Below are 25,363 nucleotides of genomic sequence, written 5' to 3'. Positions count from 1 at the left end.
TTATACTGTGTTTTAAAACAGTAATATTGAGAGTTAAATAGGGGATTTCTCGAGTTAAATTGTGAAATTGAATAAAACAGAGTTAAACTAAATAATTAAAATGCAAAGGATATTTGTGAAACACTGAAAAAAGTTGGGTACTGCAATTTTTTAATAGATTGCTCTTTTGCTATTCATCACACATGATAAAAAGATCTTTACATTAGATCATTTATTTTCCAAAAGAAATTGCTGTTTGAATTTTATTTTATGATCTTGGAACACAAAGGGTTATGGTTCTAGGGCACTAAAATATTTAGCCACCATCCAATGAAAGGTTAACAACTTCTTTTTTCTTCCAGAAATCCCTTAATAGAGAGAGAGAGCAAAGTACAGTTAAAAAAAAAAAAAAAAAAGGATTTAGACCTAAACAGCCATACTTTCTGAGTATTTACTAAATATAAAGAAAGTAAGTTACATTTTCTTTTAAATGTACATTATTACATTACTACTTTAGTCCAACCCATTAAGTTTTCTAAACTAGGGTTTGTGGTATTTGGCATTAATTCTTCTGTTCTTTTGATAAGTACCTAAACAGGATGTCCTTGCAAATTAAATGAAAAATAGCTCTGGAAGTTTTCCCCCCTCAGGAATAAGCATTAAGATTGGCAGATGGCTTAAGTGGAAATACACAGGAATGCACTTTAGCCAACATTAGAAAAGTGTTCCAGCAGATATTACCGAGGTTCATTCATGAAGGCCCATCTCACTTCCTTCTGTACTGAAATGTTTTAATGGCCTCAAACTGAAGAGGCTGAATTCATTTTGTCTAAGCTGTTACAAGACAGCCTCAATAAGGAGGGGAGCTTCACTGTAAGTAAAATAAAAATAATTGCTGATTTCTTACCAGAGAAATTATATTCCTTGATATTAAAGAAAGAGAGACACCTCAACTCAAACATGTTTTCCAAATCTTGGACAACCCAAAGACTAAGTCATTCTTCACACAACTTATATATATTCTCTAACTTACTTTTCTTTCCCGCCCCCCCCACCTCCCTTTTAGGCTCATAAAGTTAATATGGCAGTTATTACATTATTCTCTCACAATTAAGTGTTCATAATTTTTTAAAAAATAAAGTGCTCAGTAATGATTTTGTACAACCATTAGAATTACTTCAAAATCATTAGTAATACTTTAATGTTTCAACTTAAAGATCTTGGGTATTGGAAATAATTGGAAAAAAAATTCCTTGAAAATGGAAACTGGGGAAGTAATACTTGAAGGTAAAATGCTAATTTTATTTAATTAAATAGCTCATACATAGAAGGTATTCCTTTAGATTGTCATTATTTGTAAGAGTTGACATTTCTAAAAATATGACTATATATATTTAATAAATAAGGAAAAATCCTAGGAATAAATTCAAGCAGGGAAACATGTACAAATACCCAGCATAGCCCAGCAGTACCTTTTTTAGTGACATAAAATGAGCTTTCCTGGTCTTGTCATAGGTATAAACTATGTCCTAAACATAATGAAATACATATAGAAAATATTCAAAAAATTGCTGAACTTTTTTTAACTTATGTTTTTAAGTTTCTTCTTCAATCAGCTGGCTTATCAAAACTAGATATCAGCAAGTTAGCTAACCACGTTTTATTCCTCATCATGAGGAAGTTTACATATTTAGTGTGAATGAAAGTCAAAGAATGGAGAGTTAAAAATATATATTGATAATAGACAGATGTAACTTATAGTATTTGTCCTTTCTTGAACAACCCAAATTACACTACAGTTTTCTTTTACTCTCTCTAACCCCCTAAATATAGCTACCCTGAAAATATGTCTATTCTATTCCTTACCATTGCAACTATAATAGCAGCAAAATAGAGTGGAATACAGCTAAGTGCTAAATGTTGAGTTAGCGCTTATTATTATTTATATACTAAACATTCACTACAAAGCTTCCCCTGGCTTCCTTTATCTTTATCCATATGTCCTTACCAGAACTCACTATAATCATTTCCAATTCTCATTTTTCTTTTGTGTTTGTAAGGTAGGTCAATGGCACTGCCCTCTTTCTAACTAGCCAATACAGAGAATTCAAACTTTCATTACTCTCTCAAATCAATCATCCAATCAATAATCAGCTCTTTTCAGTTCTGTTAATCATCACTAAAATATTCTGTTTTGAAAACAGATTTATTTAAAAATTATTACAGTATCAACATATTTGGTTTCTTTTTCTTCCAGACTGCCTCATTTCAATACACATTACATACATTGCAAAAGTAATATTTTAACAGGGCATGGATTGCATGGAGCACTGGGTGTGGTACAAAAATAATGAATACTGTTACACTGAAAATAAATTTTAAAATATTTTTTAAAAAAAGCAAATATGATCATGTCATTACCCCCCCCCCCAAATTCCCTTTATTGCCCATAGGAAAAAGTAGGAACTCCTCATTATGGGATATTCCATCAAGGACTTTTAATCCAGATTGCCTACCTTTCCAAACTTACACCCTGTATACAGCCACCCTGAATCATCCCAACATCAATCATAATCGTATCAAAACCTTGTTTTTTATAGCATATTACAGTGAAATCAAATGTCCAAATTAAAACATCCTAGGATGGCTGCACATTTGTCTCTTTCTTCTTTAAACTCTATCAATTTTTTGTATATGTATTTTGATCCTAAGCATGAGCTACATTAAAATATTACGAAATTATACCTTTGTCTTTATTTATAGATAGGTAGAATAAATGTTTTCCCTATGGTTACTGGATTAAAAAGTAAAGAACATCCTAAAGATTGTATTCACTGTAACTGAGTAATGAAGAAATCTTGCTGACCTCTTAGACTATAATCAACTGTACCAAATAAAATTTTAAAAACCCAACTAAAAGCCCTCTTATGAGGTAGTCACAAGGGCCCTTTTGGGCTTCAGTAGAAAAGAGAAGAAGATCCCTAGGGAGGATTCTGAGCAGCTGTGCTTTAGTGTTCGTATTCTCTGGATTAGATGTAGGCACTTCTGAAACATCCACCCTGATGCCTGGAGCAAGACAGAGTGCATAAGAGCCGGCCCAAAGAGGAGCAGGAGTGTGAAAAACAGCTTCTTTCCTTAGCCCAAATTTGTGATTTCACTCTCTTTTCCCTGCCTTTTACCTTTTCTCTCCTGCTGGAACATCTATTTCCAGAGGTGATACTCACCTCTCCAGCCCCAAGTGGGCAGAACATGGTGGGAAAGAAATGTGCAAAAGACAAGGGTGTCAAATTCTTAGGTGCCTTTTTTTCCTTCTTGTTTAGAAAGAGCTTGTGAGCCCAGAGGCAGGGTGGGAAGAAGAGAGGAAGAGAGACAAAATCCCAAGTCGACTCCACGCCCAGTGGGGGTCCAAGCCAGCTTGATCTCTTGACCCTGAGATCAGGACAAGAGCCAAAATCAGGAGCCTGTGGCTTAACTCACTGAGCCACCCAGGCTCCCCTTTCACTCTGCTTTTTAACATGTTTCTTTAAATGTTTATAATGCACCTTGTTAAATATTTTCATGAAATCTCATTATACCTTTTCAGTATATGTGCTTCTTTTCAGTAGCAAGCACAGTTTACACTATAGTACTAAATTATGTTCTTCTACCTAACAGAAAACAAGTATGTTTTGTTCTCTCTTTGTTGATATGTTCGCAGTGGTAAGGAATGGAGGTCTCAGGAGATTTCATTTTACTTTTGCTGGTCAGATATCATAAAGGCTAGGAGTATAAATGTCATGTAACTTTCTAACTGGGTGTAGGGCATGTTCAGAAAAGTGAAATCAAATCCTTTGATGCTTTACCCAAAGGGGAAAATCGAGGCTAAATGTCAATTTACTTATAATAGATGTCTCTGGAAGAAAATAAATGTATAAGATATGCACAAGTCACTTTCATTTATCAGGCCTTATTCTACTTATGAATCACAATTTAACTGTTCAGCAGCTGGTTTATGATAATGGACAGATGCCCAGTATGTGCTGCTTTTACCCAACTACCACTATAAATACACATTTAATCACATATATAAATGCAATTTCTTGGTTTCATATCTATGAAGCTATTTAAATATTTTTATTATACTTTTGTCTTTAATGCTGCTTCTGTTAACAGTGATCTTTTTTAATTTTTTCATTCTTATGTGTTCGTTAGTGCATAAATCTATCCAGGCAGGACCATGGCAAAATATACTGGAATCAGGGTTTTACATTTCCTTACCTTATTGAAAGGAAAGTGCCATAATTTTCTTTTAAAGGAAGGACCTGACTTGCTTTCTCTATGTACTACTTTTGTATTCTACTAGCCTTTAAACTATAAAAAAATATATGTATATACCAATAATTTAGTAATTTTGAGGCACAGATTAGTTTAGGTAGTAGAAGATGTGCTTACCTTTGTCTTTAGATGCCTTTTTCTCAGCCAATTTACAGCTAAGATAAATGTCATCTCATTACTCCAACTATCAACTGAAGATCTATATAGGCCCAAGAAATGAACTACAGTACATGTCAGTCCTTCTCAATAAAATATAATGCTGGTTAGTGTTATGAATTGCTTTCTTTTATGGCAGATATGTTAACAGGAAAAAATACATGAATCAAATAGAATTATGTGTAGATTAAAAGAGAGAAGTTACCTAAAATTGGGTGACCTAGATCGTAGCCTTGAATCAGCTTCTAGCCAGTTTTATAACCCTGTATTGTGTGACTTTGGACCAGACACTTCATCTCTCTGGGCATCCAGAGAGCCCCCTCTGATTTAGGATGCCTTGGCCCAATGGCCTCACCTCCATAGGTCCCTGATGATGCACTGGTGTTATAAGCTGCTTCAAATATAAAATTGGTTTGTCTATCATATATGCTCATTTAATAGCTTATGAAATATAGCATTCTTTGGTTACATATCTGTCCAGAATCTTATTACCCTAAGCACTGTTATCACTGTTTGGAAATCTATCCTATGTTAAGAATAAAAGCATTTACTTCACATAACTTCACAGATTGGAAAGAAATTCCATTAAAACATAATTGTTCTCTTTACTGGAAAATAATTATGAACTATTAAATCTCTTCTTTAGATTAAGTCTTTCTTCATTGCAAAGTGTATCTTTTTACCTCTGCTGTTACTACTTGGTTAAACTCTACCACCAAAAGAATTATTACTCCCTCCTTCAGCTGGGGTTTCCATGGTCCCACCCTTATTGTTCTTTCAACTTCAGCTTTTTTTTTTTTATCTTTATTTTTAAGGCATTCCAGGGTAAACAACAAATATTTGTTAAGTTTAATCAGTTACGAACATTTTTCTTTTGATTAAATTTTAATATATATTTAATATATTTACTAATGTTTTGGTTTTAAGTTTGTCATAGTATTCTTGATCTCTTATTTATTCTTACTTTTGTTCTCCTTCCTTGTATTTTGGATTAACAAAATGTTCTTTTATTATTTCCCTGGTTTTCTCACTCAGCTTGTTATTTATACATTATTTAACAAATCTTTTCATGGCTAACTTAATATTATATATGAATCCTTGACTTACTAAAGTCTTATATATATCAGACTTATTAAAATTTAGCATATATTAGGGCGCCTGGGTGGCTCAGTGGGTTAAGCCGCTGCCTTCGGCTCAGGTCATGATCTCAGGGTCCTGGGATCGAGTCCCGCATCGGGCTCTCTGCTCAGCAGGGAGCCTGCTTCCCTCTCTCTCTCTGCCTGCCTCTCCGACTACTTGTGATTTCTCTCTGTCAAATAAATAAATAAAATCTTTAAAAAAAAAAAAATTTAGCATATATTATTATATCAGCAACTTCCCATAAAATCAAAGGAACTTAGAGCAGTTTCAATTCACTTTTCTCCTTTAAAAGACAGTCTTTTCAAAATATCTTTATTTTTAATTTAAATTCAATTAATTACCATAAAATGTATTCATTTCAGAGGTAGAGAGTAGTGATTCATCCGTTGTATAAAACACCCAGTGCTCATTACATCACTCGCCTTCCTCAATGTCCATCATCCAGTGACCTCACCTTCCCCCACCCTTCACCCCTCTAGCAATCCTCAGTTTGTTTCCTATGATTAAGAGTCTCTTATGGGGGATGCCTGGGTGGCTCAGTTGGTTAAGTGTCTGCCTTTGGCTCAGTCTTGATCCTAGAGTCCTGGGATCAAGTCCCACATCAGGCTCCCTGCTCAGTGGGGAGCCTGATTCTCCCTCCGCCCCTGCTCCTGCTCTCTGTCTCTGACAAATAAATAAATACAATCTCAAAAAAAAGGAAGAGTCTCTTATGGTTTGTCTCCCTCTCTGATTTCATCTTGTGTTATTTTTCCCTCTCTTCCCTTATGATCCTCTATTTTGTTTCTTAAATTCCACATATGAGTGACATATGATAATTGTGTATATGATAACATTTTTTATTCTAAATTTGAAACCCTACAAGACACTGATTTTTTCCCCTTGTATTCTGTCCTCTGCCCTTTACTTTTCTTTATTTCTAGATTTCCTTGATGTTTTTTTTCCTACTGATGTAGTTTTCCTACTGCCTGAAGCATTTTCTTAAATGTGGTTCTGCTTGTGATACATTATCTCAATTAATGGATGCCGGAAAAATGTCATCATTTGCTTTCATTTATGAAGGATATAGTCATAGTTTACAAAACTCTAGGTTAGTAGTTATTTTATTTAAATGCTCTAAGCCATCATTCTTTGTCCTTTATGTATTACTGCTTCTGCTTAGAAGTTAGCTGTCAGTCTTAGACTTGTTCCTTTTAAAGTAGTATGTCCCTTCCACCACCTTGGCTACTTTCAAGATTTTTCTGTTTTCCTGTTTTTCTTTGGTCTACTTCACTTTTCCAATGTAACCTAATATACAGTCCTACATATATTTATTTTAAAGTTTTGTACCGCATCATTATTATATTCTTTGATATATTTATGGGAGCTACTCAATTATTAATTCTTCACATACTGCTTCCTGCCTCATTCTCAGTTCTATTGGGACTCCAGATACATGTGTATTTCACACTCTTTTCTGCATGTTCTTTCTTTTGTCCTTGTTTCCACAGATACCTTTTATTTTTTCAATCTTCCAATTAATTCTCTTTTCATATGTTTCTACTTCCTTGTTAAACCCATATATTGCATTTTTAACTTGTTACTGAATTTTTCATTTCTAGAGTTTCAATGTAACTTTATAACAGTTTTCACTTTTCTACAAATATTCTCCTTCCTGTCATTGAACTTATGGAATTTCTAGCTAAAATCATTTTAAAGTTCCTTTCTGATCACTCTTACATCTGATCTTCAATGGGTCTGTTGATATTCTTTCCTCAGTTTCTGGTTCATTCCTATACTTTACTTGCCTGGATATTGTTGATTGAATAGAGACTTTTGGAATGAGACAGAGACTGAGAAGTTGAGTCCTGCAGTTCTGCCTTTTGCTCTATCTTCTTCAATAACAAATTCACCTTCTGCTTATGGAAGATACCTGAATGGCAATCTCTTGACTTAATCAGAGAATAACCTCATTCAAAGCAATGCTGGGTATCAGTTTTTTGAGAGTTAGTAGATGTCTTATCTACACAAACGTACTCTTTTTCATGTTCAAAATCGAAGCCCAGGGTGCTTATGAGTTCTCTCTTCTTTGGCCTTAAACTGTAATTCCCTTCGTCAGCATAAAATGGTAGAGATTTTATTGAGTAAGTCTTTTAAAATGCATGCTCTCAGGTTGGCCCATACTTGGGGAGGGGGAGAATCACGATCAAATATCAAGATTTCCTCTGTCAGCTGCCCTGCTCTCTTGTTACCTTGATCCCTTAAGACTTTATGCTTTAGAAGCTTTTTCATAAGCCCTGCCATCCCCCTCTCTACCCCCTCCTTTTTTTTTTTTTTTTTTTTTTTTTTTTTTTTTTTTTACATTGTGTTCAGCTATTCTGTTTGCTTTTGCTGGTGGAATAGTTGCTTTGAACTCAGCTAGCACAGCAGTACCGGAAGCAAAAATTCCACAAAATGCTCTAGCACTGGGTCTGGGTACAGTGCTAATCATGAAGGGTAACTAATACAGGGACATTCTGGTCTAATGGAGCTTATAGTCTGAAATGAAAAGACAAAAAAAAAAAAAAAAAAAAAAAAAAGGAGGACTAGCATGTGGAAAACCCCCGAGAAATGAATGAGCTTGTTGTCTTTTATGAGGATAAACATTAGTGCCGCGTGTGGATGAGTAGAGGCTGAGGTCAGTAAGGAAGGCCTCTCGTTTTCTAGTGGGAAGCCTTTGAAGGTTTTAGACAGAGAAATAATGAGTTGATATATATTACTGAATGATAACTCTGCTTAATGTATACAGAGTAAGTGGTATGGAAGAACCGAGTGAACAAGGGAGGACGAAGGGATTCGTCCAGGCCAGAGAGGACTCCGGCTTCAACGACAGTGATAACAACAGGAAGATGTGTAAAGATTTAGAAGATGTTTTGAAAAAAGCACCGATTAAACTTGTTAATGAGTTTAAAGCACAGAGGCTGGGGGAAAAGAAAAGAAGTGGGAATAGCTCAGTTGTGGTGGTGGTGGTGTTGCTTGAACCATGGACTACATCGTGATATCATGGGGAAGAACCGTTATAGATAGGAAAAAACTCAAGTGCTAACTTTTAATAACGTTAAGTTTGAGTTGTCTCTAAGATAAACCGTGCAAGATTGAAGATGCTGTTTGAAACTGGATATAGAAGAATGAAATCCAGTGTTTCAGTGTGGAATTCAGAATGGCATTCAATGTTTATAGATATTTAATGTTGGGAATTCACTAATAATATTTTTCAGTCACAAAAAATTACAAATTAAGGAAGTGGGTTTTGGCTTATTACTTGCCACACAATTTAAAATGCATAAATAAAGTAAATTTATTATATCTTCTTCTATTAGCTTTAATCCTTACACATTCAATGTGACAAAAATCAGACAAAAATATTATTTGGTTTGAAATAGATTATGAATATTTCCCCATACATCAGCCTGACCTTCCCCAATGTCCCGGCCTTATCTACATCTATGCACCTTTATCTTTTTCCACTTACGTTTCATTTCTGAATGCTTAGACATTTGGCTTTTATCTTTCATATGTTTCCAAAAATATTCTCTACAAAATCAATAGTAATTTCTTTATTGTCAAACTCAATGACCTCCTTCTGGTCATTATTTTATTCTACTTCTCTATAAGATTTTGTAATTTTTACCTTTTTCTTCTGGAGGCTTTTTCAATCTTGTTCTTTATAATAGCAATCTATCTTACGATGTCCTTAGTGTGTATCTTCTAAACCTTTGTCACTTATTCTTCTTTCCTTATAAATTACTTCAAAGAAAGACTTTATTAAAATCCCTCCCTGGGGCTGCTTCTCCTTTCCCTTGAGACACTCTCCTTGTGTAATGAGTTCTCCTTCAAATGCTTCATCTACCACTTACACTCAGAAACATCCAGAGTCATTTACCAATTCATACAAAAATATTTATTGATGCCTCAGGTGTATACAAGATGTACTATATCATCCAGAAGAAAAATGGAACAAAAGAGTAGCAAATACACTGGAATTATAAGTCAAATAAATGGAACTGAAAAACACAGACAGTCAAAATACTGTGTGAAAATTATTTATAGAGCACCAAATGTTATGAGAGGGCAGAAAAGACATGATTATTCTGGCATGAAGAAGGAGAGACCAGAGAAAGAGAAAGTGGGTTCAGTGTTTAACTATGATTAAGAATTTACTTGGTCACAAATCAGGATGACACTGTAAGCAGAACAACTTGTACAAAATGATAAAGGTATGAAAGAACTTGGCATCTACATAACTGAGAACAGTCCTCCATGATGAAACTTTTTTACTGACTTAACCCAATAAAGGAGGTAAGGGGCATCTTTACAGCACAGTCTTTAATACACTAATATGTATTCTCAATATGATGCAAAGAGGTTTTTGTTAATAAACAAAACTTTTCTCTCCTATAATCATGATTTACTCCACATCTACTATGTGACATGCTCTTCTTGATGCTTTACTGGTACAGAAATTAAGATTCAGAGCCATTGGTAAATTTGCCTCAGTCAACAGAATTCCTAAATGGCTAAAAGTCAGAATTCCTAAAAGTCGATCTGGCTTTGATATCTATATTTTTCCCCTCATCCTACGTTGTCATGTAATGAAGTGTTGGCTCAATGATTAAGACATTATTGGTTTTAACCTTTGTAGTATTAATAATCGTCATTTTTCAGAGGTTCAGAAAGATGATGTAGTTTGGAAATATTCCTGGTAAAACATTCATCCTTACCAAAGAGTGCTGCTTGTTCTTTGGAGGTCAGAAGCGTAAGAAGGAGTTAATGTTCAGTTCCATATTCTTAAAATCCCCTTACTGAGCTGCTTCCCTCATTCCTATTCACTATTGCCCTACCCCTCTTACTTAACACCTCTTTCTACAGTATACAAGACCTTTCCATACTATATTGTTTAAAGCTTAAGAGCAATATTTCAATGTTCAAAGTTCTTGTTTCCAAATGATAATGTACAGTCAGAATATACTTACATATTTTATTTTGTGATTTAGTTTTAAGAATACATACCACACAGATAGTTGAGACTATTTTAGAAGGCATGCACAAAAGTGCTTTTTACATTTTTATTAAAAGGCTCTTGAAGAAAGAAAATCACACTTTGAGTTGAATGTTTGATTACTTATGCCAAAACTAAAAGCCTTTGTCCTTAGCTTGAATACCAGTTATTAAGCACATTGCCAAGATCAAGTAGATTCTCAATAAATGTGTGTTGACTAAACAAACTAATGAATTAATGACTAAGTGAATAGATATGGTATTTGATGTAGGATTTGCCCAAATCTTCAATCCCAAAGAATAAGCAAGGTAGAAAAAGTCAACACTTCTTAATAAGCCGAAAGGCAGGAGATCTGTTATAACTTATTTAACTCCCTCAAAGGCACACAGATGTTCTTCTCCCATAGGGAGAAAAGAAGAGGAAGAGGAAATTGAAGAGATAATAGTATGTCTTGTCAGCAGTTCTTAACTGCTAAACAGATCGGCTCTTAGCAAAGAGGGCCAAGAGATCATGCAACCTAACAATCGTGTCTTCCTTCACACAGGAAGTAGAAAGCTGACTTTTTTTTTAATCAATACTCTGCTATTTGCAATCTACTTACAGATGAATTATGGCGGTAAACCTGTATATTACCTAATTAATTAATTAGTAATATAAAAAAGAAAGAGGGAGAGAGAAAATTCAATTGTTATACAAACCTTGAGAGAACTAGATACTTGATTAAAATGGTATTGCTTTATATTTCTTCTCTAAGTAAAATCTGGAAAGCTATGAAAATTTGGAAAATATAGGCAGCTGTAATTCTCATGAGAAAATGGTGCAGAAATGCGATAGTGTTTTACAAAACTTTCTTCCTTTTCCCATCCTTCTTCCCCCATCTCTTTCTTACCTTCTCTTTGTATCTTTCTGGCTTTCTCTTTTTCTTTTTTACTTTCCCTTTTTCTATTCTCTCTTTTTCTCCCTCTGTTTCTAATGCTGTCTTTTCTTTAATATTTATAATAGATATATTCTAAACACCAAATTCTTCTCAAGGTCATGGCCAGTAGCATCTGGTATTCTTGATGAAAGTGGGAAGAGTAAAAAATCTGTATATAGAGAGGAAGAGCAGGAAGTCCCTGGGCTCTGTGAAGCAGCAGATGCTTCTTCCATCTGGCTGTGATCAGGATTCCTAGGGGACAGAGGACAGGAAAGAGACCATGGTGCAAATTCCTTGATGCTCTAAGATCTGTCACTTTCGCACTAAGCTTTCCTACACCTAGATGATGAGCGGAGTTTCCATTTACAATTAGATAAAAAACAAACTGTGTTATGTGTTTTTTTCAGATGCAGAAGTTGGGTGGCAGTTTCAATTGCTGGGAAAGAAGATAAACGCTCTTTGCACTCTGCTGTTGCACTTGATTTTGCTGACATTTTAAAATAAATGGTCAGTATTAAAACGAGGCTTATTTCATACTTGTCGGGACATTAATCTTGGAGTTTTTATTTGTTCAGTATTTTTCAAGATGTAATATCATTATAGATATTCACGATACATTTCATTTTGCATATTGGTGACTAATAAAGCACTTTAAAAACTTATTATTCTCCATTTTACATAAGAGGTTTATGTGAAATAAGTATTTCTTTGGATTTACATACAGGAAGTCCTTGGTCTGTTGTATTCACCGGACACAACGAATGGAGCTGTCTAAAATGACACCAGCAGTTGAATTAGCAAATACAAGTGGATCAGAATAAGATAAATTTTCCAGGCTTTAAAAAAATCAGCACTGATTGGAATTGGGTGGCTTATTCTAAAACTATATTTAAAAATATTATGTTTAAAATATGGGGTGCCTGGGTGGCTCAGTGGGTTAAAGCCTCTGCCTTTGACTCAGGTCATGATCTCAGGGTCCTGGGATAGAGTCCCACATCAGGATCTCTGCTCAGCAGGGAGCCTGCTTCCTCCTCTCTCTCTCTGCCTGTTGCTCTGCCTACTTGTGATCTCTGTCTGTCAAATGAATAAATAAAATCTTAAAACAGAAATATATTTAAAATATATTTATATCTTATATAAACATATTTTACATAATATATATTATACATTATGTAATATATATTATTTAAAACATATTTATGTTTTAAAATATATTAGGTCTCCCCATCCATCATGTAACTAAACTATACATATCTTTCTATGTGTGGGATTTGTGTGTGTCTATGGTGTGTGTGTTCTGATCTTCTAAAAGCTAGAGGCTTGAAATTGTCACAAATTAATAGATATGCATGTGTATGTTTTGTGCACCTGCATTTGCCTTGAAAATTAGGTCAAACCAAGGTTTCCAGTAATCATGTATAAACCAGAATTTAATGTTTTAACATCTGTCATTTGCATATACTTCTTTTTCAGCGCATTCCCATAACATGGCAGGAGATTAACAGAGGAGCAAAAGGAGACTTTCCATAGAACTAAAGAGAATATGGCTATTTGTATTTGGAAACAACTGGGGACTCTTTCAGTCTGGGACAGTAAAACCAGAAGGGAGTCATTGCTGCTCGTAGAGAGGGACAAACCTCAGAGTTTGGCATTCAGTTGCCACATGACTCAACAGTGTCAACAGTGAGAAAGAGTCTGTGTATAAACATGCAGTATGTCTGTTTTAACAATCACCTGAAATGAAACTAGTCATATTTACTCATTTAAAGAACAGTAGATAAAGGGTGCCTCGGTGGCTCAGTGGGTTAAAGCCTCTGCCTTGGGCTCAGAACATGATCCCAGGGTCCTGGGATCAAGACCTACATCTGGCTCCCTGCACTGGCATTGGGCTCCCCGCAAAGGGCTCCCTGCACCAGGCTGCCCGATCAAGCCTGGCATAGGGCTCTCTGCTCACCAAGGAGCCTGCTTCCTCCTCTCTCCACCTGCCTCTCTGCCTACTTGTGATCTCTGTAAAATAATAAATAAAACCTTTAACAAGAACAACAACAAAAACAGTAGATAAGAAAGGTGGATAGCAAAAAAAGAAAAAAAAAGAAAGGAAAAGAAAAAACAACAACAACACAAGCTTTGGATCTTAGTGACTATATAAACAAAGATAGCCAAGAACAGAAGTCTTTGGGGTGATCTGTCTCAGATTCTGGCAGAAAAAAAATATAGGGAATCTAGATCAAACTTTTATACTTTAAGGTTTGATGTAGATCACCCTTGCTTCTCTCTCATTACACTCGACACCTACCCATAGGCCCCTACTTTTTTATCAAACTGGTGATATTCACTATTATAAAGGAAAACAGACTCATTTTTTAGCCCACTTGGGATTTCTGCATGACCTTCAGTTATTATATATTTGCTTAAGACTGTTCTCTCTTTGGGAAGTGTTTATGAGCAACACTACCTGGAAGGAAATGGTAACTTTATATCTTTAAGTTAATAAAAATGTCCATTAGTAAATAATATTTTGCATATTTGTATGAGAGGATCCATCACAGACATCTCATTAGGATCTTATCCTCTCTAGAGATGACCAAGTTCTGACTGCCTTAAAATTTAACTTGATCTTTTTGGCCACTATTGTGTCTGGTAGGACCAAAAACCAAACCAAATGGAATGAAGTATCAGAAAATAAAACGTCAAAATTACACAAATCAGAAGCACATTTTTTATACTGATTTTCTTGACAAGTATCAAAAAGCTGTTTTTTATTTAATTTTTAAAAATTTTTAATAAACATATAATATATTTTTATTCCCCAGGGAAGGGTCTGTGAATCGCCAGGTTTACACATTTCACAGCACTCACCATAGCACATACCCTCCCCAATAACTCCACCCCCCTCTCCCAACCCCCCTTCCCCCAGCCACCCTCACTTTGTTTTGTAAGATTAAGAATCACTTATGGTTTGTCTCCCTCCCGATCCCATCTTGTTTCATTTATTCTTTTCCTACCCCCCAAACCCCCCATGTTGCATCTCCACTTCCTCATATCAGGGAGATCATATGATAGCTGTCTTTCTCCAATTGACTTATTTCACTAAGCATAATACCCTCTAGTTCCATCCATGTCATCACAAATGGCAAAATTTCATTTCTTTTGATGGCTACATAATATTCCATTGTGTGTGTGTGTGTGTGTGTGTGTGTGTGTGTGTGTATACACATACCAATTCTTCTTTATCCATTCATCCATTGATGGACATCTAGGCTCTTTCCATATTTTGGCTATTGTAGACATTGCTGCTATAAACATTCAGATGCATGTGCCCCTTTAGATAACTACGTTTGTATCTGTAGGGTAAATACCCAGTAGTGCAATTGCTGGGTCATAGGGTAGCTCTGTTTTCAACTTTTTGAGGACCCTCCATGCTGTTTTCCAGAGTGGTTGCACCAGCTTGCATTCCCACCAACAGTGTAGGAGGGTTCCCCTTTCTCCGCATCCTCGCCAGCATCTGTCATTTCCTGACTTGTTAATTTTAGCCATTCTGACTGGTGTGAGGTGGTATCTCATTGTGGTTTTGATTTCTATTTTCCTGATGCCAAGAGATGTGGAGCATTTTTTCATGTGTCTGTTGGCCATCTGGATGTCTTCTTTGCAGAAATGTCTGTTCATGTCCTCTGCCCATTTCTTGATTGGATTATTTGTTCTTTGGGTATGAAGTTTGCTTAATTCTTTACAGATTTTGGACACTAGCCCTTTATCTGATATGTCGTTTGCAAATATCTTCTCCCATTCTTTCAGTTGTCTTTTGGTTTTGTTAACTGTTTCCTTTGCTGTGCAAAAGCTTTTGATCTTGATGAAATCCCAATAGTTCATTTTTGCCCCTGCTTCCCTTGCCTTTGGCGATGTTCCTAGGAAGATGTTGCTGTGGCTGAGGTTGAAGAGGTTGCTGCCTGTGTTCTCCTCAAGGATTTTGATGGATTCCTTTCTCACTGAGGCCCTTCATCTATTTTGAGTTTATTTTCATGTGTGGTGTAAGGAAATGGTCCAATTTCATTTTTCTGCATGTGGCTTTCCAATTTTCTCAACACCATTTATTGAAGAGGCTGTCTTTTTTCCATTGGACATTCTTTCCTGCTTTGTCGAAGATTAGTTGACCATCGAGTTGAGGGTCGATTTCTGGGCTCTCTATTCTGTTCCATCAATTTATGTGTCTGTTTTTGTGCCAGTACCATATGTCTTGATGATGACAGCTTTTTAATAGGGCTTGAAGTCTGAAATTGTGATGCCACCAACTTTGGCTTTCTTTTTCAATATTCCTTTGGCTATTTGAGGTCTTTTCCAGTTCCATATAAATTTTAGGATTATTTGTTCCATTTCTTTGAAAAAAATGGGTGGTATTTTGATAGCTATTGCATTAAATGTGTAGAGTGCTTTAGGTAGCATAGACATTTTCACAATATTTGCTCTTCCAAACCAGAAGCATGGATCATTTTTCCATTTCTTTGTGTCTTCCTCAATTTCTTTCATGAGTACTTTATAGTTTTCTGAGGATAGATTCTTTGCCTCTTTGGTTAGGTTTATTCCTAGGTATCTTATGGTTTTGGGTGCAATTGTAAATGGAATGGACTCCTTAATTTCTCTTTCTTCTGTCTTGTTTTTGGTGTAGAGAAATGCAACTGATTTCCGTGCATCGATTTTATATCCTGACACTTTACTGAATTCCTGTATGAGTTCTAGCAGGTTTGGAGTGGAGTCTTTTGGGTTTTCCACATATAGTATCATATCATCTGCAAAGAACAAGAGTTTGACTTCTTCTTTGCTGATTTGGATGCCTTTAATTTCTTTTTGTTGTCTGATTACTGAGGCTAGGACTTCTAGTGCTATGTTGAATAGCAGTGGTTATAATGGAGATCCCTGCCGTGTTCCTGAGCTTAGCGGAAAACCATCCAGTTTTTCCTCCATTGAGAATGACATTTGCAGTGGGTTTTTCATAGATGGCTTTGATAATATTGAGGTATGTGCCCTCTATCCCTACACTTTGAAGAGTTTGATCAGGAAGGGATGATGCACTTTGTCAAATGCTTTTTCAGCATCTATTGAGAGTATCATATGGTTCTTGTTCTTCCTTTTATTAATGTATTGTATCATATTGGGTGACTTGCGGATGTTGAACCAACCTTGCAGTCCTGGAATAAATCCCACTTGGTCGTGGTGAATAATCCTATTAAGGTACTGTTGGATACTATTGGCTAGTATTTTGGTGAGAATTTTCATATTTGTGTTCATCAAGGATATTAGTCTGTAATTCTCTTTTTTGATGGGATCCTTGTCTGGTTTTGGGATCAAGGTGATGCTGGCCTCATAAAATGAGTTCGGAAGTTTCCCTTCCATTTCTATTTTTGAATAGGAATTAATTCTTCTTTAAATGTTTGGTAAAATTCCCCTGGGAAGTCGTCTGGCCCTGGGTTTTGTTTGTTTGGAGATTTTTGATGACTGTTTCAATCTCCTTACTGGTTATGGGTCTGTTCAGGTTTTCTCTGTCTTCCTGGTTCAGTTGTGGTAGTTTATATGTCTCTAGGACTGCATCCATTTCTTCCAGATTGTCAAATTTGTTAGTGTAGAGTTGCTCATAGTATGTGTTTAATTGTTTGTATTTCTTTGGTGTTGGTTGTAATCTCTCTTCTTTCATTCATGATTTTATTTATTTGGGTCCTTTCTCTCTTCTTTTCATAAGTCTGGCCAGGGGTTTATCAATCTTATTAATTCTTTCAAAGAACCAGCTCCTAGTTTCGTTGATTTGTTCTATGGTATTTTTGGTTTCTATTTCATTGAATTCTGCTTGGTTCTTTATGATTTCTCTTCTCCTGCTGGGTTTAGGGTTTCTTTCTTGTTCTTTCTCCAGCTCCTTTAGGTGTAGGGTTAGGTTGTATAATTGAGACCTTTCTTGTTTCTTGAGAAAGGCCAGTATGGCTATATATTTTCCTCTCAGGACTGCCTTTGCTGTGTCCCACAGATTTTGAACAGTTGCGTTTTCATTATCATTTGTTTCCATGAATTTTTTCAATTCTTTAATTTCCTGGTTGACCCATTCATTCTTTAAAAGGATGCTGTTTAGTCTCCATGTATTTGGGTTCTTTCCAAATTTCCTCTTGTGCTTGAGTTCTAGCTTCAGAGCATTGTGTTCTGAAAATATGCAGGAAATGGTCCCCATTTTTTATACCAGTTGAGACCTGATTTATGACCCAGGATGTGATCTATTCTGGAGAATGTTCCATGTGCACTAGAGAAGAATGTGTATTCTGTTGCTTTGGGATGAAATGTTCTGAATATATCTGTGATGTCCATCTGGTCCAGTGTGTCATTTAAGGCCTTTATTTCCTTGTTGATCTTTTGCTTGGATGATCTGTCCATTTCAGTGAGGGGAGTGTTAAAGTCCCCTACTATTACTATATTACTGTTGATGTGTTTCTTTGATTTTGTTATTAATGGATTTATATAGTTCGCTGCTCCCATGTTAGGGGCATAGATATTTAAAATTGTTAGATCTTCCTGTTGGACAGACCCTTTGAGTATGGTATAGTGTTCTTCCTCATCTCTTATTATAGTCTTTGGCGTAAAATCTAATTGATCTGACAGATGGATTGCCACCCCAGCTTTCTTCTGATGTCCATTAGCATGGTAAATTGTTTTCCATCACCCCCACTTTAAATCTGGAGGTGTCTTTGGGTCTAAAGTGAGTTTCTTGTAGGCAGCATACTGATGGGTTTTGTTTTTTTATCCATTCTGATACCCTGTGTCTTTTGATTGGGGCATTTTGCCCATTTCAGGGTAACTATTGAGAGATATGAATTTAATGCCATTGTATTGCCTGTAAGGTGACTGTTACTGTATATTGTCTCTGTTCCTTCTGATCTACTACTTTTAGGGTCTTTCTTTGCTTAGAGGACCCATTTCAATATTTCCTGTAGAGCTGGTTTGGTGTTTGCAAATTCTTTCAGTTTTTGTTTGTCCTGGAAGCTTTTTATCTCTCCTTCTATTTTCAATGATAGCCTAGTTGGATATAGTATTCTTGGCTGCATGTTTTTCTCATTTAGTGCTCTGAATATTTCATGCCAGTTCTTTCTGGCCTGCCAGGTCTCTGTGGATAAGTCAGCTGCCAATCTAATATTTTTACCATTGTATGTTACGGACTTCTTTTCCCGGGCTGCTTTCAGGATTTTCTCTTTGTCACTAAGACTTGTAAATTTTACTATTAGGTCATGGGGTGTGGACCTATTCTTGTTGATTTTGAGGGGTGTTCTCTGCACCTCCGGGATTTTGATCCTTGTTCCCTTTGCCATTTTAGGGAAATTCTCTACAATAATTCTCTCCAATATACCTTCTGCTCCCCTCTCTCTTCTTCTGGAATCCCAATTATTCTAATGTCATTTCGTCTTATGGTGTCACTTATCTCTTGAATTCTCCCCTCGTGGTCCAGTGGCTGTTTGTCTCTCTTTTGCTCAGCTTCTTTCTTCTCGGTCATTTGGTCTTCTATCTCACTAATTCTTTCTTCTGCCTCATTTATCCTAGCAGTAAGAGCCTCCATTTTTTTTTTAATTGCACCTCATTAATAGCTTTTTTGATTTTAACTTGGTTAGGGTTTAGTTCTTTTATTTCTTCAGAAAGGGCTTTTATATCTCCAGAGAGGGTTTCTCTAATATCTTCCATGCCTTTTTCAAGCCCGGCTAGAACCTTGATAATCGTCATTCTGAAATCTAGATCTGACATATTACCAATGTCTGTATTGATTACATCCCTAGCCTTCAGTAGGCTCTTGTTCTTCTTTATTTGTGGTGAATTTTTCCGCCTTGTCATTTTGTCCAGATAAGAATATATGAAGGAGCAAATAAAATACTAAAAGGGTGGCAAAAACCAAGGAAAATATGCTTTAACCAAATCAGAAGAGACCCCAAATCATGGGGGTGGGGGGGAGAAAGGAGATAAAAAGAAGTTCAGAAAAAAAAATTTTTTAAAAGAAAACAAAGAAAAAATATTAAAAAGAAAAATAAATATATATTAGACTGGTGACTAGAACAGGGTCACCCACTTAATTTGGGGAGTATTTTCATCTCTTAGAAGAAACTACCTCCCAAAATTTTAAATAATAAAAAACATATATAAGGGTAAACACAGTGAAGGGATGGAATATGCCTATAAAGATGAAAAAAAATTTTTTAAATAAATTTCTAAAAAAGGAGTTGATAAAGTAAGTTGGTTGGGAGAATAAAGAAAAAGAAAGTGGAGAGAATTTGCTTGGGCTGGAGACTAGAACAAGCCTGGAGCTAGATTTTGGGTATATTTTGATCTATTAGAAGAAGTTGTACCCCAAATTTTTTAGAAGAAAAAACCCTATGTGTATACAAAAAATAAAGTTAGATATAATGAAGGATAAAATATGACTATAATAATGAAGGTTCAAAAAATATTTTTTTATGAAAGGTATGGTTATGATAAGCTAGTTAAAAAACATTAAAAAGGAAAGGGTAAAGGTTCAAAAAAAATTTAGCAGAAGAAAAAAATTAAATTAAAAAAAATTAAATTAACTGCAAGACTAAAGAATCATGGGGAGAAAGCCATGAGTTCCATGCTTTGCTTTCCCCTCTTCTGGAATTCTGCTCTTCTCCTTGGTAAGAGAACTTGGTCTTGGCTGGATTTCTTGTTGATCTTCTAGGGGAGGGGTCTGTTGTAGTGAGTCTCAAGTGTCTTTGCCTGAGGCGGAATTACACATCCTTACCAGGGGCCGGGCTAGGTAATTGGTTAGGGTTCACTTTTGGGAGCTTTTGTTCCCTAAACTCTTTCCGTAGAGTTCCGGAGGACGGGAATGAAAATGGCGGCCTCCCAGTCTCCAGCCAGGAGGAACCAAGAGCTCAGGACCCCACTCCTCAGTGCACTTTCAGAAAGTGGTCATTTTCTGTTTCTAGAATTGCTGCTCTTCTTCTCTTCGATCTCCTGTTGGGTTTGTGGGTGTTTGCAATGGTTTGATAAGCTAGCTAGCTGATCTTCTGCTACCTGATGTAGTCTCAGCCTGCTACTGCTCTGCCATCTTGACTCCTCCCCACCAAAAAGCTGTTTTTATGTTGCCCTTTATAACATCTATTTTCTGACTTTTGGATCTTCAGGGTTTTTTTCCAGTTTTTCTCTTGCATTTCTCTTTTTTGCACACAAAGAAAGCTCATGATATTGAGTCTTTCTTTAATTTTCATATTTCTTTTAAATCCTTCAGTAGATTTGAATACTTTAAAGAAAATTATGTCTAAATTATTAAATAGTACTCATTAGTATGATTTAGTTAATATAAAAAAGAAAGGCTATTTTTAAAAATTTGAGCTATTGGTAAAATAGACAATTTTTAGTATTTTGAAATCTTCAGTGATAAACTTTTTGTCAACTCAATTGTGAAAATTTTATAAAATGACTAAGAAGAGAATCCAGAAAAAATTAATGTTTCAGAGAGACTATGTTAGTGTGTTGCTAATGTTGAACTTTGCCTGAATTCTTGTTACTGGAGAACAGCAAAGATAAAAAAAAATCCCCTAGTTTTATCCTTTTGTGTTTCAAAATGTTTTAACTTTGAAGGACCTCTGTGGCATCCCATGCTCTGAGACAAGACTCACCCACCTCACTCTTCTTCAAAGACTCAGGTAAGATCCCTCTCCATTTTCACTCACGAGGTCTGGGGTTTCATAAAACTAGACCTCATGAGTGAAGATGGAGAGGGATCTTAACTGAGTTACTGAAGAAGAGTGGGTGAGTCTTGTCTCACTTACTGGTGGAGCATAAGTAATAACATGGAAGACACTTGGAGATGGAGAGGAGAAGCAAGTGGGGGAAAATTTGGAGGGGGAGACAAACCATGAGAGACTGTGGACTCTGAGAAACAAACTAAGGGTTTTGGAGGGGAGGCGGTATGGGGTTAGGTGAGCTTGATGGTGGGTATTAAGGAGGACATGTATTGCATGGAGCACTGGGTGTGGTGCATAAATAATGAATTTTGGAACACTGAAAAAAAATTAAATTTAATTAAAAAAAAAAAACACCCTAGGTTTTCAACCTCTTCCTTGAGACATGCCTTATTCATGAAAAAAAAAAAAAAAATCTCTCTTTTGCAATAACCCAAGTAAAATCATCCCCTTAATTGTCTGGTGTGAATTTATATTATTGCTATTGGAAGCGATCTATGAAAAAGAGTAAACACCATTTAAGATTCTACATTTCTCAACCAGAATTTTGGATATGGAATATATTTTTTAAAAGTAGTGGATATTGTAAATATCCTCAAAGGAACGATATATACTACATATGTGTACACAACATAAAGGACAGAGGAGATGTGGCATTTGTTCACCTTGATTGGCACAGACTTCATTCAGACAATGATACATGAGGTCACAGCTCAATCGTACTCAGAAATGAGTTATGTGATTCACAAGTTACATGACTTACTAGTAGCAAAGCCCTGAGGAAACGACTTTACTCAACTAAGACTTTGTTCCCAAATATCCCTATGTCCTACCCCATGAGATTACTGTGAAGATTCAAATAAATCATGTAAGAATGGTACTTAAATACTGTGGTAGGATTGCCTGTTTTTATATGATATATTATTTTATTAAAACTCTTAAATCCCTTATTTCAAGTCTCATCTGAAGATATTCAGATATGGAGGTACCAGAAAGGCTTCTTTATAGTACTGCTACATCCCCAAGAATGCTTGCTAGAAACTATCATCTCTTTCAGGTTAGAGTGAGTGACTATATTACACAAAATTGCAAATTATAAGTACTTCTCTTTGTCATTTGCAGCATGAATTATTCTCTTTGAGTTCAGAAGTGAATGGATACTGACTAGACATGCAATAGCTATTCCTTTAAAAATATCAATAAAGGGTTGTGAACAATATTTAAATGAGTCATTCAGTTTGGAATTAAGTTTCCATGCATTTATAAAACTGAACTATGCATGAACATTTGCAAGTTGTGTGTACTTATATTAAGCTATAAACTCCATAGTTAACTGTTGACATAACTCATAACCACCTCATACACTTTTTCCAGGATAACCCATCCCTTAAGATGTGCTTAGAAAGAGAGGAATATTCTGCCTCATTCTTTTTCAAGATCACCAACAAACACATGAAAAAGTGTTCATCATCATTAGTCATCAGGGAAATTAAAATCAAAACCACATTAAGATACCACTTTATACTAGTTAGAATGGCAAAAATTGACAAGGCAAGAAACAACAAATGTTGGAGAAGTTGTGGAGAAAGGGGAACCCTCTTACATTCTTAGTGGGAATGCAAATTGGTGCAGCCACTTTGGAAAACAATGTGGAGGTTCCTCAAAAAATTAAAAATAGAGCTACCCTATGACCCAGCAATTGCACTACTGGGTATTTACCCCAAAGATACAGATGTAGTGAAAAGAAGGACCATATGCACTCCAATTTTCATAGCAGCAATGTCCACAATAGCTAAAATGTGGAAAGAGCCAAGCAAGACACCCTTCAATAGGTGAATGGATAGAGAAGATGTGGTCCATATACACAATGGAATATTACTCAGCCATCAGAAAAGATGAATACCCAAACTTTGCATCAACTGGAACGGGACTGGAGGAGATTATGCTAAGTGAAATAGAGAAGTCAAACAGAGAAAGTCAATTATCATATGGTTTCACTTATTTGTGGAACATAAGGAATATCATGGACGACATTAGGAGAAGGGAAAAATGAAGGGGGAGACATTGGAGTGGGAGATGAACCTTGAGAGACTATGGACTCCAGGAAACAAACGGAGAGTTTTAGAAGGGATGGGGGTGGGATGATGGGTTAGCCTGGTGATGGGTATTAAGGAAGGCATGGATTGCATGGAGCACTGGGTGTCATATGCAAACAATGAATCATGGAACACTACATCAAAAACTAATGATGTATTGTATAGTGACTAACATAAAACAATAAAAGAAAAGAAAAGAAAACATATTAAAAAAAAGAAAGAAAGAAAAGAGAGAGAGAGGAATAGTACCTGGCCACCCCTGGATAAGAGCAGAATTAATTTAGCCAAGTTAAATAAGGCAGTGGATTTTTAAAATAAGTCTCAACATGGAGGGTGACTCTCTCTAGTTTTTATGATTTCAAATCAGACTATTAGCAAGAGAAAATAGAATGTAAAATGTGGTATTAAATACCCACGTGGAAAACTTTTATATACTTATACATATCATTCTATTTGTCTATTCTTTTTAAAGTTATATATAACTTCTTGGGGTGCCTGGGTAGCTCAGTGGATTGAGTCTCTGCCTTTGGCTCAGGTCATGATCTCAGAGTCCTGGGATCGAGCCCCACATTGGGCTCTCTGCTCAGCAGGGAGCCTGCTTCTCCTCTCTCTCTGCCTGCCTCTTTGCCTACTTGTGATCTCTCTCTCTGTCAAATAAAATCTTAAAAATAAAATAATAAATAAAATCTTAAATAAATAAAATCTTAAAAATAAATAAATAAATAGTTATAAAGAACTTCTAAGCTCTATTACAATAATAATAATACCTAATGTATATTTCACAGTCTCTATAAATCCAGCATCCTGCTAGGTGCTCATAGAGATTTTAATTCATTTAATATTCTCATTATCATTTTACCTTTCAAAAGTCTGTCTAAAGTTGTTCCTGAAAAAAATATTAATAGGAAAGAATACATTTTAGAGAAAGGTAATGTAAGTTATAATTTTTGATATGGTTATTTTAATATCATACTTATCACTCATGGTAAATTTTCCCATTTCTTTTCTTTTTCCTGTCTGACAAGTTATCCTCAGCAAAGAACACTTAGACTGAAAATAGTTTTTGGGAAAAATATCAGCCTAATGATGAAATACTAAAAAACGTTTTATATAATTATTATGTTTATTTTGTTAACATTTTTGGAAAATAAATTCCCTGAAAGTGAGAACATTTATTTTACTTTATTTTCTTAGTAACTCCTAAAATATCATGATGAGCACCAAAAAATTTTCCTGATAGTAATATGAACCAAAAAGTAACTAAATCACATTTTAATATGTAATTCTAAACCTATAGGGAGAAAAAAAGGAGTTCTTCATAAATCTTACATAAATGTGTTCAGATAGCAAAATGTATGTAGATATGATGGCTTATGAATGTCCATCAGTTATCAAACAAAGCTGTAGGTATTTATTTTAAAAAGATCATATAATACACAAATCAATATGAATTAGATTCCATTACTAATTGGAATGCTTTATGGATGATATTTATTTGCAGTTATGATTGGATTCAAACATTCACTCATTAAATCAGATAATCTATCATTCCTCTGGCAGCTTATCAAATTATATTAAGCTGTTAATAAGTATCAGGCACTTGTAAATGTTAAAATATCATCTAGATGAATGTTTCTAAAAGTAATAAAGACAGCAATAAGAGGAGCTGCCTAAGGCTGTCAGAAGAAAGAGAAGGAGAAGAGAAAGCAGTGATGGAAGAAAACTTCACATCTGCTAACAAATTACCCTAGTAACAATTTTTATGGTTTCTATAAATGATATTTGTTATATCATTTCTTATGATTTTTCCATAATGGCTTTCAGTTAAAATAATAAATAAGAATATATATTTTAAAATATTATTAATGAATTTGGCTTTAACTTGAGTTTTTGGAAGAATTGTAGAAAAAAGCAATTAACTTTTCCTCTCTGAGGATTAATGTCTTGTTGGACAAGGAGAAACTGAAAATCTGCATCGTGATTTTCTAGGCTGCATTTAATAGCAAGTTCCTTGAAAGTCACAGGCTGAGTG

The sequence above is a fragment of the Mustela erminea genome, chromosome 15 (assembly GCF_009829155.1).
Source record: "Mustela erminea isolate mMusErm1 chromosome 15, mMusErm1.Pri, whole genome shotgun sequence".
Classification (NCBI taxonomy): Eukaryota; Metazoa; Chordata; class Mammalia; order Carnivora; family Mustelidae; genus Mustela; species Mustela erminea.
This window is presented reverse-complemented; position numbering follows the sequence as displayed.